At 33.8% G+C, this 17,703-nt stretch overlaps 1 protein-coding gene across 2 annotated transcripts in view; it reads left to right on the forward strand.

The window, feature by feature from the left end:
• Window positions 1–6,132: 6,132 nt before the first annotated feature.
• LOC116173592 (GTP-binding protein Di-Ras1) overlaps window positions 6,133–17,703 on the forward strand; it is a 47,940-nt gene continuing 36,369 nt past the window's right edge. The window contains exons 1-2 of one of the 2 annotated variants that reach the window (XM_031491207.1): window positions 6,133–6,231; window positions 14,129–14,172. The gene's annotated coding sequence lies outside the window, so the exon portion shown is untranslated. The remainder of the gene's footprint in view (window positions 6,232–14,128; window positions 14,173–17,703) is intronic. The other variant, XM_031491209.1, reaches the window with a different exon arrangement.

Consider the following 17,703-nt stretch of genomic DNA (forward strand, 5'->3'; position numbering starts at 1 on the left):
AACTAATAAAAACTGAAAACTATAATTTAAAACAAACAGTTCTCTTACTTTAACACAAACTTCGTGCCGGCTGTAACAATGAAAATAGCTCTGTGAGAAAATATTCCCTACATTCAGACAACCAAGTGTGTGTGTGTGTGTGTAGCTGTAGAATCAACACAATCTTGGTTAGCTCCTTATAGAAATCGTCCATGTAAAGGCTTTTAGTTCCATATCTGTATGTTAGTTGTGCCATTGGTACTGTTTTGTGTAGGACTAAGTGTTTGATTTGTTATAAAAGTATTGCCGTAAATTATGTATTTGTGTTTAGTACAATAGTTTTAATGTGTGTAAATGCTCTACCTCCTTGTAGGACGTGTTTTGTTAATAGTGTGAATGTGTTTCTCTGTATTTGTTGTAAATCTCTGTTTGTCCATTGTCAATCTGCAGGGGCACCTCTAAAAAATAGTATTTGCGGGTCATTCTGTAATTGGGCGCAAGCCTGTTGAGGGCCCAGAACAAGAGAGAAATAATAAATAAATAAATAAAAAATAAATAAATAATTCCCAAAGAGTATGTAAGTACTAAGTACTGTGGTGTGGAAAGTGTTAACAGCTTTCATTGTATTTCTATCGTGTTTTTTTTTGTTTTAAGTATACTGAATATTTTTTGTAGGTCTTGTGTGACTCGTTGTGTGATAAGTGTTTGTTTGATACTTGTATGTTTAATCCGTGTGTGTTTTGTTGAAAACTGTTATAATATACATATATTATATTAACCCACAAAGAGGACGGTCAAATCCAGAACAAAATGACACCCAACGCTACTGAATACGCGGTCGCGAGACCAAGCACATTCATTGATGAAATGAATTCATTCTCAATCACGAATCACTCCATCAACAGACATCGTCAATCTTAGAACCATCCACCGTCATACCCAACCGCGTCAAGCGTCACCCCAACTTTAATAGTCATCCTTATCCCTCTTCAGTAATTTCTTTATCACCCAAGGAAGAATAGATTAAATGTTCAGTAACCCAGAAGCTTGTTTCCTATATTTGTTACAAGTATTTCACATTATACCCTTGTTTGGGGGATAATGCTGATGCCACCAGAGTCCAGATTAAATATACTCGGCAGTTAAAACTTAAAAGGAGATAAAGGTAAGCGTTCATTGAAACGGGGCAGACGCGCGGACTCGCCGGAGACAAATTCTTTAAATGATATTATATGAAGAGGCGTTTACTAACGCGCACTTGCATTAAGTACAATGGAAGTAATAGTATTTTATGGCTAATCCGTTGCGTCCGACGCATCCGCTCCGCCTCAGTGGGCGCTTACTTCAAGATCGTACTTTTTGCTTAATATGTATTTGACAAAAAGATGACTAAATTGTAACTTTAGATTTACAAATTGACTTGATATTAAACGATAGATATAAATTAGCCACGCTGCAATTAATCAAATACTCAAGGGGTTAGGAATTATATATAGGTAATTTTTTATTCAATGATATAGGATATAAGAATAGGATAAGAGAGCGTAAGGGTTTACATTTTTACACAAACTCAGCGTTGAGACGATTTCTAAATGCGCAGAGCAAAAACGGCAATGCAGCACTTATGACATAGTTTTGGAGGTGCATCGCATAAGCACTGGTAATTCATTGTTAAAGTACGTAGAAAGTAGATGAGGTCGCTGATACCCAAGGGACAATGCACTCCGCATAATCGATATACTCATGGAGACTTGGCGCCAGAGTCACTCTTTTCCTATTTACCACCAAATTAACAACCGGTGCTCTTTATTCGTGTACTCCACGGTGCAGTATTCATTATTCAATGTAATTTATTGATTTTCGTATACTTAAGTACATGGATAAAATTTGACCATTAGTATGGATGGCAACACCAACCACAACCATGTCCTTGTATATTTTTACAATAGTTTCATTTGTCTATTCTCACTATTTGTGGCATTTATATTTTGTTCCCTGTTTATCTTTTGGAAGAGTTCAAAAGTGCTCGTTTCGTTTGAAATGAGCGTCAAAAATTTAACATAAAAAATAGAAAAGGAATTTAGTGTTATCTCTAAACCTAATCGGTTTTTTATCAATTGAAATGTTACGAATGGGAAATAAAATTGATTAACAGAAGTAGGTTTGTCGTAAACGTGAAAAGGGCAAGTTCATTTACTCTGATGGCTCAAAATGAATTTCAAGCACTAATCGTATTGGTTCAGCTGTTGAAAACAGAATTGCAATCCAATAATGTCAATGTTGGAGAGTTACAGCTGAATTACTTTGTCTGTTCTGTACGGATACATAACCGACGGGTTATTAATTAAAATTCGTAAGGGTAAAGTGGAAACTTTCCAGTTGCGATAAATTGTTCATTATCATAATCTATTCGGTAACGTCATGTGATTTTTCGTCAACAGCTTGTCAAAAACTACCTCTATTTAGAATTTTGGTTTAAAGTCTGTTAGGATACCGAATCTTTCTAAGTGTTAATTTAAAAGGAAATATTGATCTTTAAAAATAGTAGTTTATTTAAACAATGTATACCGTAGGTATATATTCGAGATTTGAGTATTATTAAATTCTATAATAATTGCATTTATTTCTGTACCTTTGACATGAATTTCATTTTTAGTTACTTACATTTTTAGTTTTTCGTTGTAGCTGCTTTAAGTTTATCTAACTCAACTATAATCTGCTTTCTTAATTTAATAAATCTATATACCATTCTTTGCTATTAATTCTCCTCTCTTGACATGGCTAATTTTGACTTAAACCTTAAATTAGGTCATTTAAATGTGCGTTCCTTGACAAACCAATTCCTTGACTTTGGAACACATTTGGGAAACAGTTATGATATTTTTGCTGTCACAGAGACTTCGTTATCACCATTTTATCGAAGTTTTTGTTCAGTAAGTTGAATTTGTGTGGTTGCTTGGGTTAAAGGTGGGGCTGGAGATATTACAGTATGTCGTGTGTCATGTGAGTCAGTAATGCTGTTTAGGTTTTTGCGTTTGGGTTGGATACGATTTATTATTATTATTTTTACTTAAGAAAAGTATAATTAATTTTCTTTTAGCACCTAAAGTTCATTTATTATATAAAGAGTTTATTTCAGTTATATAATAAAGTTTAATATTTTTTTATTTATATCTATTCTATTTAGCCCACCATAACTCGTCTTAACGTTGTAATATATCGAATTAGAAAATTGTAGTGCGCCAAACATCACATTCCGCTAGAATAAGTAATTTTGTTACAACCCCCATTGCATTCAATAGCGTTTCATGTTGGCAGCAGCCGTAATATTAAAACTATCATTAATCAAACTACATTCAATCTTACTACACCGATCCTGATCGAAAGGTAAAACCCTTGATAAATCTTTTATTCATCAAACGCCGTATAACCCAGGGATTTATATCTAGCCAGAGCTATATTTGCGTTGCCCTAATGTGAGTTTAGTTAGGAAGACTTAAAACAACTAAAACTCTGTTCAATATTTTTCCATATCCATGGATATGACTTTAATTTTCATGTATTTATAAGGAAAATGCGTTACTATAACAACATCCCTAAAACTGTTAACCCACGTATTTGCAATTCAAATTTTCTATAATGTAAAGGGTAATTGAAAAGAGGGTTGATAGCATTATTAATTTGTTCTTATTTTCCAATTTTCAATTATGATTAAAATTTAAATTGCTTACGCTCACTATAGTTTCTCGATGGGTTCGTATCAAGTTCGATAAGGTTTCATGTTTTTCTGAATGTAAATGACTTTGTCATCCTATATGCTTAAAATTCCTACAATTTTTCTCGTGTAAACAAGAAGTTGGAGTGCAGATGAGCGGATCTCATGTATTTAAGCACCTCATCAGGTAGGTACTTTTTCAAATATATAAGCAGAGGTATACACGCCCTTGTAGTGGAGAACTTAATGATGAAAAAAATTAGATAAGGGATAGACGTTTAAAGCCTTTATAAACAAGTTTAATACCTTTAAAAGTTAGAAACTTTCAGAACTCAATTATCTTTGTATTCAATTAAGGCTTAGTGAAATATTGATTTAAAAGGGGAAAACACCTAAGAAATGGAAATGAGACAAATTATTAGAGTAGGTAATTACGTTATACGGAATACAGCGATTAACGTGATGTAGTTTTTGGTAGGTAGGTATAATGTTAAGTACAAGTTTATACGCAACTTTTCAAAATAATACGTATTTCTGTTCGACTAATGCGGTATCGATAATTTTCCTTGTTTATCAACAGGAATCCAAGCAATGCTTTTAAGATACATTAGGAGAGGTTTACGCACCACGGTGTTTCGATTCTAAGCTTGTGGAATTAAAGTGTTGGAGATCGGAAACAAGATTAACAAACACCCTTAAATGTGAAATAGATTTGCAATAATAATTATTAATGGTTCATTATCCCAAAGATTCACATCATCGTACTAACAATATCCTGGGTGCTTATTTTTCGTGTCTTAGCATGGACATCTTGTGCGGTGGTTAAATTTACGCAAAGTTCCTAAGTTTAAAACATAATGTTAATACCGCAGGGTAAACCAGTTACGTCGAAACCTAGAGCGGTGCCCGGGGCAATTTAAGTGGCCAGGGCCCCTGATGTTAGATTTAAAATATTGTGCATAAGAGTACAAGAATAATTTTATTTGTATATATATGTAAGTAAAAAAAAACCAGTAATGAGGATGTAATACTATTTAATAATCATGTACAGTACGGAGCTACAAGTTTCAAACGGGCGAAGAAAAAAATCTAAAAATTTCAGAATGAATGAAGGGTCATAAAAACAATATTTTATGTGATTTAAAACTTTCATAGTTTCTTAACGGGCGATAACCCCAAAATTTTTAAATTGTAACCTCTGCCGTTTCCGCTTATTGTGAAGGTAATTAAACAAGAAACACATCAACATAATTTTTTCCCTCATCAAGTGTAGGTTAAAAAAACTTGAGCTGTCGCTGCCCATTAGAGTATTTAAGTTTGTCCTTCGACCTCTGAAGCAAACCACATTATCACAACCCCATTAGTATTCAACCCAAGCGCAAAAACCTAAACAGCACTTGTGACAACATGACACACAACATACTGTAAGATCTCCACCTTTAACCCAAGCAACCGCACAAATACAACCTCAAGAACAAAGAAACACAATAAATACAAGTAACGCAACATGCACTACAAAGACAGGCTCACCCAATAAAGTTACACGTCTTAGCACAGTTAAAAACACAAAACTCCTTCTTCGCAGAAACACACCACGTTATCACAACCCACTCGTATTCAACCCAAACGCAAAGCCAAACAAACCCTTACACAATAAACAACGCCACTTACTTAAATTGCTAAATTTGCAGGAATTTTTTGTTTGGTTGTTAGCGTTGGCTGTTGTGGCCATCAATTTTGGTAAGTATGAATTACATACTATTCCTATATTTCCTTAATGTGTTTTTTTATTATTATTATATATACGAACGACGTACAGACAAACACTAATCGTTACTTGATTTTAATCGGTGCGATTAGTTAACCGGGGGGTTGTCACTCATAACGTCTCATAACGTCATTCAGGTTCCCCCTCGATACCCCCGAAACGGTTTTGCGCGATTTTCAATATCCTCTTTAGTTTGGAAAATATGACCGACTGCAAGTTTTAACATTGACACCCTGTATGACACTGAAAACTGTTACAATCAGAGTAACATTATTATTCTGATAAGGAAAGTAATAACTAATAACTATAAGATTACACGTGCAACTCAATAACCCGTTGAATGTGGTAGGAAATATCGTTTTCATGGAAAATTCTGCGTTTTTATAAGCGCTTGATCACTAACTATTATACTTCAATTCCACCAATAAAAGTTAGCAGTTTGAGTACGGATGTGCACATCCAAAATAGCATTTCACATCGTAAAAAATGAACGTGTAAGTAGAGTAAGAGTACGAAGGTCTTGCAAAAATAAATAAATAATTTTTGGAAATAAAATTGATCGTTCTCGGGCTGCGATGATGGTTTTAAGGAAATCAGTTTTCCTCGAGTGAGATCGTGAAAGCTCGCAAAGCTCAGTTTCAGCGCATTTTCGGCACAATAGTTGTGCTTTGACTGCGATAAGGGTAAAAGGAAACTCCTTCCTGACTATTTACTTCGGTTTTCTTTTCCGCTTTTTAGAGCGCATTTTCTAAACTTTGAACTATTCGAGGTAAGAGTTACACATTTTCGCACGCTTTTGCATATGTTGTCCTTCTATTAACAACGTCTTATTAGTGTGTTAGTATGTAAAGATTGTAGAATTAGTTTGCCATTCGTTTTAAATTGTAAAATTTGGTAAATAACAATAAATTTCATCAACTGTCCCATTTTCTTCTGCGATATATCGCCGGGAATTACTGTCATTAAATTGCGAAATACTGTGCGGTGTGTAATTTTTCTTTATCAGAAGTTGACAGCATGACTACGAAATTGAAACCATTTAGAAAAATTAAACAATGAAGTGTCCAGTTTTGGAGGGCATACAATTCAGTTTAAGCGAAAGATAAATTTTTCAGCGTGTTTTCGACCTATTATGATTAACGGGTTTGCTAATAACAAAAATCGTAAATCAATGAGCAAATGTATTTGTTTTTAACGTAAACGTATACCTTGCTGATTAAATTTTGCTACTAAGCCCTCTTACTTTTTTTTTATTTTGTTCCAATGAGTACCTATGTAAAATCGATGAGTAATTTCAGTAGTATCCCTTAATAAAAATATTTATTATTCAACATGCGTTGGAAAAGCACTAATTTATATCAACCTTTCATTACAAGTTTAATTACAATTTGTACAACCCTAATCATATGTATCTGCAAAATTAAGAGGGGTTGAACATGTAATCGCATTAGTGCTAAACAGAACATTCAGTAGCTATCTAAGAATAAAGCAATTTGTAGTAATTACGTTTTCGCTGCGAAGAAACTTGTCTCATCAGATCTGCCCAAGAAATGCTTACAAAGTGCATTTTTGTTTGGTGCAGGAAATGTTATTGGGTAAAGTGTTACTAGGTACTTGTGGTTTGGTTGTTCGTTAAAAAAAATTAAGGATAAGAAATACTTTATGCTTTGTAGTTCCCAATAATAAAGTTTGAAGGGCTCAAAAACATATTTTAGGAAAGCAATATTACATTGTCTGATGACCTCTTCAAATTTTATATGTGGGAAATGTGAAGGATAAAAGTTTGGGCTATAGAAATTACAGTTGATAAATTATTGTAAACTCAACAGCCAAAGGTTTCGAAAGAAAGTAAAAAAAATTTTTTACGATTTCAATAAATTTCAGTTTAAGGTGACGTTTTTCGGGGTTTTATATGTTTTTTGAAGTTTTGTAACAAATAGATTGGTGGTTAAGAAGAGTTTTCGCATGTCAGAGCCCCGAATATTGATGGAATTTTTTTCGTATATGTATAAAGGTAGATATGAATATATCAAGCATCTCAAACATCAGGCCGTAATACACAAATTAAAGAGTTCATTTATCCTGCATGAATGCGTGGGAGACCATCATTAATAATTACTACAACACGGTAAAATAGCACAAAATAACTGTATCCAAATATACAAGGCGGGTTGCTTGACCAAGAAGTGGCAAAGAAATTGCTTTATGCCAATTTTATTGAGGTGTATAACTTTGTAGTAGGTATAACTAGGTACTCGTAATACTCGTATAACCAGCGTAGGTGCTATACTATACAATATACTTTTGCATGGGATACATCGAGCGATATACTTCATTTCCAATCCTTTGGATTCAGATATTTCAAATAAAGTCAACATACATTGATTGTTCACAAAGGACATTTTTCTGTTTAAATATTTTATTATGCCAATTACAAAGTTTGAGAAAATATTCCAACGTATTTTTACCTGATGCTCGCCTCGAGCCACGCGTTTCCATCTCTCTACGCATGAAAATTCAATTTTTGTAATTTTTTAGATATACAGCTCACTTTTAAACTTGGGTAGGTATAATAGAGCACAGTGACCGATTTTTTTAACAAATTGAGAATATTTCAAATTTTAAATAAAATTAACTTTACCAACTTAAATTCTCTTTAGATTTATGTTGTTGGTATATCTCAACACGGATAAATCTTCTAGGTCTAACACAATTTTAGTTTGAAAATAATGTCGTTTTGAATTAAGATTTTGTCTTGTAGATCTAAACTTGGCAGACGATAAGCTTAAGGAATTTAATATAGATACGTATGTCACTATACATGTTAGGGGTAGATATTTATTTTACGTTTACTGAATGCCATTTCGTCTGGTATTATAAAAGTGTATAAACCGTTTCCAGGAAACATTGCTTCTTTTGTTACGTTTCCTACGGATTGACGCAAGGAAGGGAATCAGTTTCGGATATGAGCACATTAAATAAATGGTCCCATGTGCAATTTTATAAATGCTTATGTGTTTTAGTCAAACAGAAAGAAGTTGTTGATATCAATATTGAATTAGATTTCATACACATAACGCTTAAATTCGGAGGTTTTTTGATTTGCTCCTCACGAACCCTTTTGCATTGAAGCACTATTTCGTTCCCAATGTTATGTACAATTCCGCCTTTTACATTGGTTAACTTAAATGCGCTAGAGTGTGTGGGGTTGGAACTTGTATTATACTTTTATCTTCATTTTTTCTCTGAAAAATTTGTGATGAATATTGTGTCCATTCGTGTATCAGCTCCGAAGAAAGCTTTTAAGGTGCACTTGAAAATGCCCCAATTTCCAATGTAGCATTTCGAATGAGTTTACACTAGCAAAAGCACAATTTTGATTGACCACGGATTATCCTTATATCATCGGTGTATAAACACATGAACGTGGCGTTAAATTTAAGAAAACTATACATTACGATGTACAAATAACTAAATTTCTGTTCAACAGCAATGCATTAGATGTAATCTAACTCATTCAGAATGTAAAGCAGGTAGCATGAACAAATTCTTCGGAGTAAAACAAATAACGTAACTAAAAATTGTAGATATCGGCTTCGGATAAAGTCTCTATTATACGTTATTTATAGACACATTTAATTCAAAATATTGAAGTGTGAGAGGGCCCGAGTACTTTAATTTCCGAGTCAGGTAATGACATTTTACTAACGAGTTTTGTATTCAATTTTACCCGAAATCGTCTTTTAATACAATATTTCAATGTTTATATAATTCTCGCCAGGAAAGATTGCCGGTCACAGCACACCTTGTGTCGATCTACAATCCATGATTTTCTTAAGATGCGAGCGACTTCCAGAATAGGATCGTGCTAATTTTGAACGAAAAGTCTTTTTGTTCAACATTGACACGATACTATCCCGGAAGTCGCTTACAATCTTTTGAAAAACATAAATCGTAGATCGGGATCAAGTGTTCTGTGACCGGTAATCTTTCCTGGCGAGAGGTTTATATAACTTTTAATTAATGTCAATCTGTCAGTGATGACAGGAGTCATTATAGACATTTGTGAAGTCAAAAATGCGGCCGGTAAAGTTACGGTGCGGCCGGTAAAGTGACAGGTGCGGCCAGTAAAGTGACAAGCGGCAGGAAACGTAGTCTGCTATGCCTCTGTCATGGAAACTAAAACCTGGCAGAAAGTATAGGCATGAAAATGAAGGTTTCAGGACAATTTTGGGTAAAACAAATGTTCTAACGCAACTGTCAACATTTAGAAGGCTAAAACTGCATAAATATACAAATAGATTTATGGTCATGCATAACAGACGCATTTGTCACCATTTTCATTATTCGAAAAGTGCTGGAACAACACTAACCAAATTGATTTATTTCAAAGTAGAGAATAATGTATCATTAGCTTTGGTATTATTAATGAGCCAAATTCCAAACAGCTGCATACAGAAATAATTCACAATTAATTTCGGTATGAAACAAACTCGGTTTATTAATATGTTAAAGTGTAGTACATTCTATCAATTTACGAGGGTAGTTGAGTACATTAAAACTGATTTACAACCAGAGCTGGACAGTATTCGATTTTGCAAATACTTTTTAGTATTCAAATCCTTTAAAGTATTCAAATACTTTGTAATTAAATACTTTTATGGAAGCAGTATTTGTATTTGTAACTCAAATACTTTCACAAATATTTAGTATTCGAATACTTCGCAAGGTATTTGAATACTTCGCATAGTATTTGAATACTTACCCTTCCATTTTTACCAAAAATCGACTACACCAAAATTTCTCGGGAAAACACTTTTTCTTATTAATTTTGGTGCATAGAATCCAAATCAATTCGTACTTTTTCGATCAGACTTCTCAATCAAAAGTTATAGACAAGAAACCAATTTCGAAAGAAAATTCAAAGGGCTGTAACTTTTGAACTAGTAGCCCAGTCTTGGAACTGTTTGAAATTATGGATTCTACAGGCCACATTCTATAAGAACATTTTTTTTCCGAATCGATCTGAGACAATTTTTTTTTCGAGGCTCAAAAAAAGGCAGTGTATAACCTTCCTTTTTTTACCAAAAATCGACTCCACCAAAATTTCTCGGGAAAACACTTTTTCTTATTAATTTAGGTGCGTAGAATCCAAAAGAATTCGTACTTTTTCGATCAGACTTCTCAATCAAAAGTTATAGACTAAAAACCAATTTCGAAAGAAAATTCAAAGGGCTGTAACTTTTGAACTAGTAGCCCAATCTAGGAACTGTTTGAAATTATGGATTCTACAGGCCACATTCGAGAAGAAAATTTTTTTCCGCGTCGATCTGAGACAATTTTTTTTCGGGGCTCAAAAAAAGGCAGTGTATAACCTTCCTTTTTTACCAAAAATCAACTGCACCAAAATATCTCGGGAAAACACTTTTTCTTATTAATTTAGGTGCGTAGAATCCAAAACAATTCGTACTTTTTCGATCAGACTTCTCAATCAAAAGTTATAGACAAGAAATCAATTTCGAAAGAAAATTCAAAGGGCTGTAACTTTTGAACTAGTTGCCCAATCTAGGAACTGTTTGAAATTATGGATTCTACAGGGCACATTCTATAAGAAATTTCCCGGTCGATCTGAGACAATTTTTTCTCGACGTAAAAGTATTTAGTATTCAAATACTTTGTAAATTTTGTGTAAAGTATTTACTATTTAGTATTCAAATCCTTTTTGAAAGTATTCTGCCCAGCTCTGTTTACAACGTACAAGTTCCTTTAGGTATTGCCATTAATAACAAAGGGATTATGGTAAATTACCAACAAAATTGTATTAATTTTATTTTATCGGAAGCCTAAATTTCGCTAAAAAATCTCAAACACGGCAGACCGGTAGCCAATCTCAAAGTACCATGGAAGGAGTTCGAAATTGCCAATGGAGCCAGAGAACGGTTGTGCTTAAAAGGCTGTAATGAGCCAATGGCGCATGGAGGTCCGTATACCTATAGTAGCGTCAAAAATGTTCTAATTTCGCAAAGCTGCTAACCGCGACATCAATCAAGCCTTTCAGGAACCACACAATTTTTCTTCGGTCACCCTGTTCTACTCTGCTTTTCTTGGCTCCAAATTTCTTATTTCTTGATTTGGCACTTTATGGAAGTGCCGCCCCTAGCATTTTAGTGTCGTCAGAGTCTTGAAGGCGTCACTGTGCTCCGCTTAGGGAATAGTGCTGTTAGAATCTGCACTTTGTAATCTGCTTGGCGCTACCCTATGCAACACATCCTACTAGATACAGCCGTCTTCTGGGTATCGTCTAAAATACTCTTAAACACAAAATTTCGAATTCAAAGTGGGAGTGTTAACATTACACGTAAAATTTCATTTAAAATCAAAATTTTCTATTCGTATTCGCGAGAATGTCAAAACGTAAGGCAACATAATAATAATAATGTGTATGTAGTATGTACCTACTTTTACGTCCTGATGGTATGTGCATTGTGTGGGAGCAGTTTAAAAAACCTGAACAAAGTAAAGGAATGAAAAGGTTAGTACATAAACATGAAAATAGACGTGCCCAAGTATTTGTCGAAAATTGGCCTTTATATGCCCGAAAATAGTTCTTTCCGGTATTTTAACTCTAATTTTGCAATACATTTACTGATAAACACTGAAACAAATTAATCGGTCTCATTATATCAGTAAGATGCGGGCACCGTCAAGTACCTAACATATGGACACATAATTCCAAACCTAATTGCCATAAATAAAAAGGGAAATAATTTTAAGCACAGGTGAATCTAATTTGAACGAACAAAACTAAATTTGCTCCACATTCAGCAGAAGAGTAAACAATGTTTGCAAAGATTCTCTTTGTTTGCTTTCCTGCGTCCTCCCACGTAGAATTTACGTAAATATATAAGGCGTACAATATCAACATAATAACGGAAGCTGCGTTTAATGAGTAACTTCCACATTTTATTGAAACGAGATCTTTAGATGGGTATGGGTACATCTAAGCGTGGTACCAAATCGATTTTTACTACAACTGATGTGTAATTAATAAACTTTGGTTTAGTGAAAAGCTTTTGTGATTACGGTTGACTGCTTACAAAATCGCTCCCTAATAGAAGACTTGTTTGATTATTCACCTGTAAACAAGCTAAAACTGGGAAATATAATCAACTTTGGGAGGGTTTGCCAAATTGCTTGAATTACACTACATTTTCTGCACAGGAATCTGCCATTTAGATTTTTTTATAACAAATTTAGAGCCGATGTATTCCATTAATGAAGCTGTCTAACAAAATACAGTTTTTAGTTTTCAAACTTTAAATTGGGGACACATGTTACAGACGTAGCTAAATTTGTTTTATAAACGTCGCCACGCTAAAAGAAAGTTATGTCGGCTACAATATGTTAAAAAACCTTAATTTAGTTCGACATTTTCCGGCATTCAGTATAACGGAATTGTTCTACCAAAAATGCGCGGATATTTTCGCTTCGGCAGATTTTTAAGCATTTTATATCGTAGCGTAGAGGATTTTATGGTATTTTCATATTTTACATGACGAATGAATTATGAGGTATTTAGAGACTGCCCCAGCCCCACTAATCGACTTTATTCATCAGTATTAGCCACATGCAGAATAACGCTTAGCCTTAGCTTTCTACTTTTGGTAGATTCTTAAATTAAATGCTTTACAAAAAATCGTGCCAATGCTGGGGTCAATAAGAAAACAGTTTCTGCAAAATGTCTTTTACAAGTACCTAATCTTAATTTCAAAAGAAGACATTTCTCTCTGACTGCCTCCAGTGAGAACATAAAGTGAAATGCGAGAATATACCAAATCTGATTTCCCAACGTTCATAAATGTATTTTTTAGAAAGGCCCTCGGCAAAAGATAACCAAACCAGTACCTACATTAATATTCAGACAGCTCCAAAATTATCGAAATATTTCCGGAATATTGCTGTGTTGTATAGAAAGGAGCGGTGACAATTTTAGCAAGTAAGAATCCCTCGCTCACCGAAGGAATTTCCAGACTGCACCGTGATGGATACCGGTATTATACATATTATCTTATCACAATCAAAAAAGAAGCTGGAAATATTAAAACAAGTGAAGAAAATACACGTAATCGGCGATTTAGTGATTTTTGCAAATAAATGAACATTTTTCTTTTCGCCGCCGGAAAAAATGATTCAATTCACAAAAACTGAACTGAAAACCTTTCTATTATTGCATAAAATATTACACTTCGGGCTTTGTTTTAGGGGTCGTCAAAATAAGAGTGCGCAGCCTGTAGGTTGCCGTTGTAAAGGTTAATAACAGGAGCCAATTTAGTTAATTTATAATTTCCGATAAAATATTACAGCAAAAACTCATGTTTTGGGACTTTTGGGGGTGTAACTCCCAACCGAACCATTTTGGATCTTCAGTTTAATTGGAAAAAATATTATTTTGCCCTTCTTTAACACCACCCATATTAATGAAATGACTGACCTGAATAACTGCAATGATGGTAGGTGAGGTAAGGAGTTAACGTAATACTCGTCTCGCTCAAAAAGTGAAAGTAATTAAAAAAATTGTGCTAGTATTCTCCACTGTACAGAATAAAAAGTCAAACACATTCCAATCATACGTACTAATTCCTAATTTTCACTATTTTTCTTTTCAGATCTTACTATCTTTTAAAAACAACGCTGTAGTCTGCATAATAGGGTGAGTTGCAACTGTATAGAAATTCACATTTGTGGTACCTATATGTATTTGTCAAAATGTCGAAGAATTACTATATTCACTTTATTAATGGAAAATTATGTCGTAAGTCCGAGGTCTTTCAATAGAGTGTTGTGCAATTCTGGTTATTCCCATATCTATTTCCTATACATGCTTTAATTTTATTATCAAATTTTGCCGTTTTTGATTGCCCTTGATTTCGATTTCATTAAGAAATGTGTGTAACACTTATGTTTATTTAATCTTTAGTTTTCATGTTTTTTTTGCAGTTTTTAGCAACTTACGTTTTGTATGAAATAATTAAATTAAGTTTAGATTTTAAAAATATTATTTATTTTATGGTTAATGACGTGCAAGATTTCGTAACACAAGATGTGCAACAAATTACAGAAGTAAAAAGGAAGGGCAGGAAGCTCACCTTATTAAAAAATTATAAATGATTATAACCTCAATTTGGAGTTCTATCTCACATAAGATGTAAACGATCTTCTGCAAAAATTCTGGGATATAGAGCAATGCTCTCAAAAGTAATTTAAAATTGCACGAGGGAACGAACGAACACAGCAGGCGCACTCGGTAAGCTCGAGAAGCAAATAAAATAATTTCAATTACGGTAACATTAATGAGGGAATAGGATAATTTTTTCTCAAATGCGACTTGTTATATTCTGACAAACCTAAAATGACTTATTGCACTCACATATTGTTTTTGCAACATACTCGTACATAGGTTTGGATCTGTAAACGTTTGCTCTCAGATCTCAGTATTTGTACAGCGGGAATGTTACACACTTCAAACTTTGGTTAAATACACCCGAACATATTAGAATTTCAACTTTCAGTTTGTTATCCAATTAATTCAAGCAAAGTTTGTATATTCCTCTGTTACTGCAGACCAGATTGTTAATTGACAGTTACGGTGGTGGCAATTCCAGTTTGTTATCTTTACCTTTCCAAGGATATTCTTCGATTTTTCATAAAAAGAGTTTTAAAGAAAATTAAGTTAAGCGCGTTTTACATGCTGAAAGATTTTGTGAAAGTTGTAATTTTCTTAGCCGAGGGCATGCGCAATAAGTGCTTTTCTTGAAAGAGAACTATCTTTCGGTTCGAAAGTGAAATATTTCACTTTCATTTTGAAATTGTAGGGCTGGCAACTCTAAGATCGGACATTTAAAATTAATGTTATGTTTTGTGTCATTTGCTGGTCAGTTGTGTTGACGGAGATAAAGGCAGATTATTGAGCGAAATATTTTCTTGTAAAATCGTAGCGATTGTTGATGCTGAAATTAAACAAGTTATGAAAGGTGTCCATGCCTATATTTTGGTATTAACAAAATTTCACGTGAAAATGAAATAGAATTGCAACATGTAAAGCACATCTGTCACTTCAAAAATTTCCGGAAAATGATTTTGCTTTCGACTTTCGTGAAATAACTTTCAGCATGCAAAACGGGCTTTATATCAAGAGTAATTTCATTGCTTACATTATCCTATGGAAAGAAGTTGGTAACAACCTAATTGATTAATAAAAAAAATGATTGACAACGTTATGCCATGCTTTATCATTTTCACATAGAGACTGACAAAAAATGATCATTTTTTAATTGGCATTCATCTTGACGGTCTGTTTTTAACGCAAAAGTGCGTATGCTACCAGATATGAAGACGATGAACCGCTAAAATTAAACTTTTGCTTTAGCGCTAAAGTGAATTAGTTAGTCATATAAGCTATACACTTCGCAACAAAAATGATTTTAGGGTGAAATTAGGATGCCTTAAGCCTTAATTTTGCCATGGTGCAAAAGTGCGCGACTATTCGCATTTGTGAATTTAATTCAGCAACAATCAACTGAATACTAAATGATAACGTAATTTGCTTTGATGTCTGTGAGGGGGAGGGTGTGTGTGTGTGTATGTATATATATCATCAGTTGGACAAGCGCCACTGGCGTGTAATTCATTTAGGATTCAGTACAAAGGGGTTGTCAGTATAAGGATTTACCTACTGTTCTACAAGTACATCTGACAGTTAGATTCACGTATGAGCTTATCATTATAAATATTTAGGTAGTAAGATAAAGGTGGTGTGATTAAAAATTAATTTATTATACACGGTGGCCAGCGACGAGCTTAGCCGATTACTATAAGTACATCAAACTAATGCAGTCTTTTGGAAATAAGGGATATTCAAATCTTTCGGTTTATAATCATTCAAATTTTTAAATTCAAAGTTGGTGCCTTATTGAAGTTCTGATAGTACCACGATACACTCACACTGGTATGTTAATCGAGCAACGCAAACTCGCCGACTGTGCGCATGACGTCAGCTGCGTCATTTTTCTGGTGCGAATGTGTATTCTAACTAGGAAAATATTAAAATTTTGATGTATGGGTTTTGGACGACGATTAAAAAACTTGAAAATGATTTCTTCCACTCCGATAATTAATTTTGATTTACAATTTCACAACCCTAACAACATGAGCAATATAGACAAGGTACACTTTTTAGCTTCCCACTTACCTAACACCAGCCTTATCACTTCGATTAATTAAAAAAACAATCTGGTAACAATTGGCCTAATGGCTGTTAGAAAGTCTGAATAGCAAGTATCGCTTTTAATGGACGTAATCGCATTACCCTACCTGCGCAATACGTAAGTATGATATCCAAACTGGGAGGTATGTAGATTTGTAGGTACTTTCACATGTGCCATTGTGCCATTGTTTATCAAAATTAATTAAATTTTATCTTCATAAATCCCCCCTTTATTTCCTGATCAAAGTTGTAGGAGAAAATGTAATTTGAACTAATGTTAATGTCCATGAACCTAGCAGAGCAAGGCCAGCAGAACACAATCAACCATATTGCATAATTAAGTGCCCTATTCCCGAATTAAATGTTCCTTTTTTTTTAAATTATTACATATTTTGCCAGGTTCATATGAACGCAACAGAACGCTACCTCAAAAAACTAAAAAATGAAAAGTGAACTAACTGTAATTAGGTGCTAAGTAAGTGCCCTATTCCCGAATTAAATGCTCTTTTTTTTTAAATTATTACATTCCCCCTACTAACACTTCCTATGTAATATAATAAGTTATGTTATGTAATCTACTAAGTGCTGTAAAAACGGTACCACAGATTTATGCGTAATCGATGATGAACTGTGCTGCAAATAGAACTTGATCAGCAGATGATATTAGCAGAAGTGCCTCACTAACTTAAATGCAGAGGAACGTTCATTTCATTTGTCAAAATACAGTGGAAAAACGGAGGTAGAAATACACCACAAACAAGCCTTTTTCAATAAGAAACTGATAATATTTATTTCATTGTTCTGAATAATAGTCGATTATCACGACTCAATAATGAGAGCTATTTAATTCTCGAAGAATATTTACGAACTGAGCCGCTTCCGCGACGAGGGATTAAAATTCCGAGAGTATAATAGCCATTATTGCGAGTAATATACTCTACTTTATCTACAACTAATTTAATAGCTTGAGATTTTGTC

The sequence above is a fragment of the Photinus pyralis genome, unplaced genomic scaffold (genome assembly GCF_008802855.1).
Source record: "Photinus pyralis isolate 1611_PpyrPB1 unplaced genomic scaffold, Ppyr1.3 Ppyr1.4_LG6, whole genome shotgun sequence".
NCBI classification, from domain to species: Eukaryota; Metazoa; Arthropoda; class Insecta; order Coleoptera; family Lampyridae; genus Photinus; species Photinus pyralis.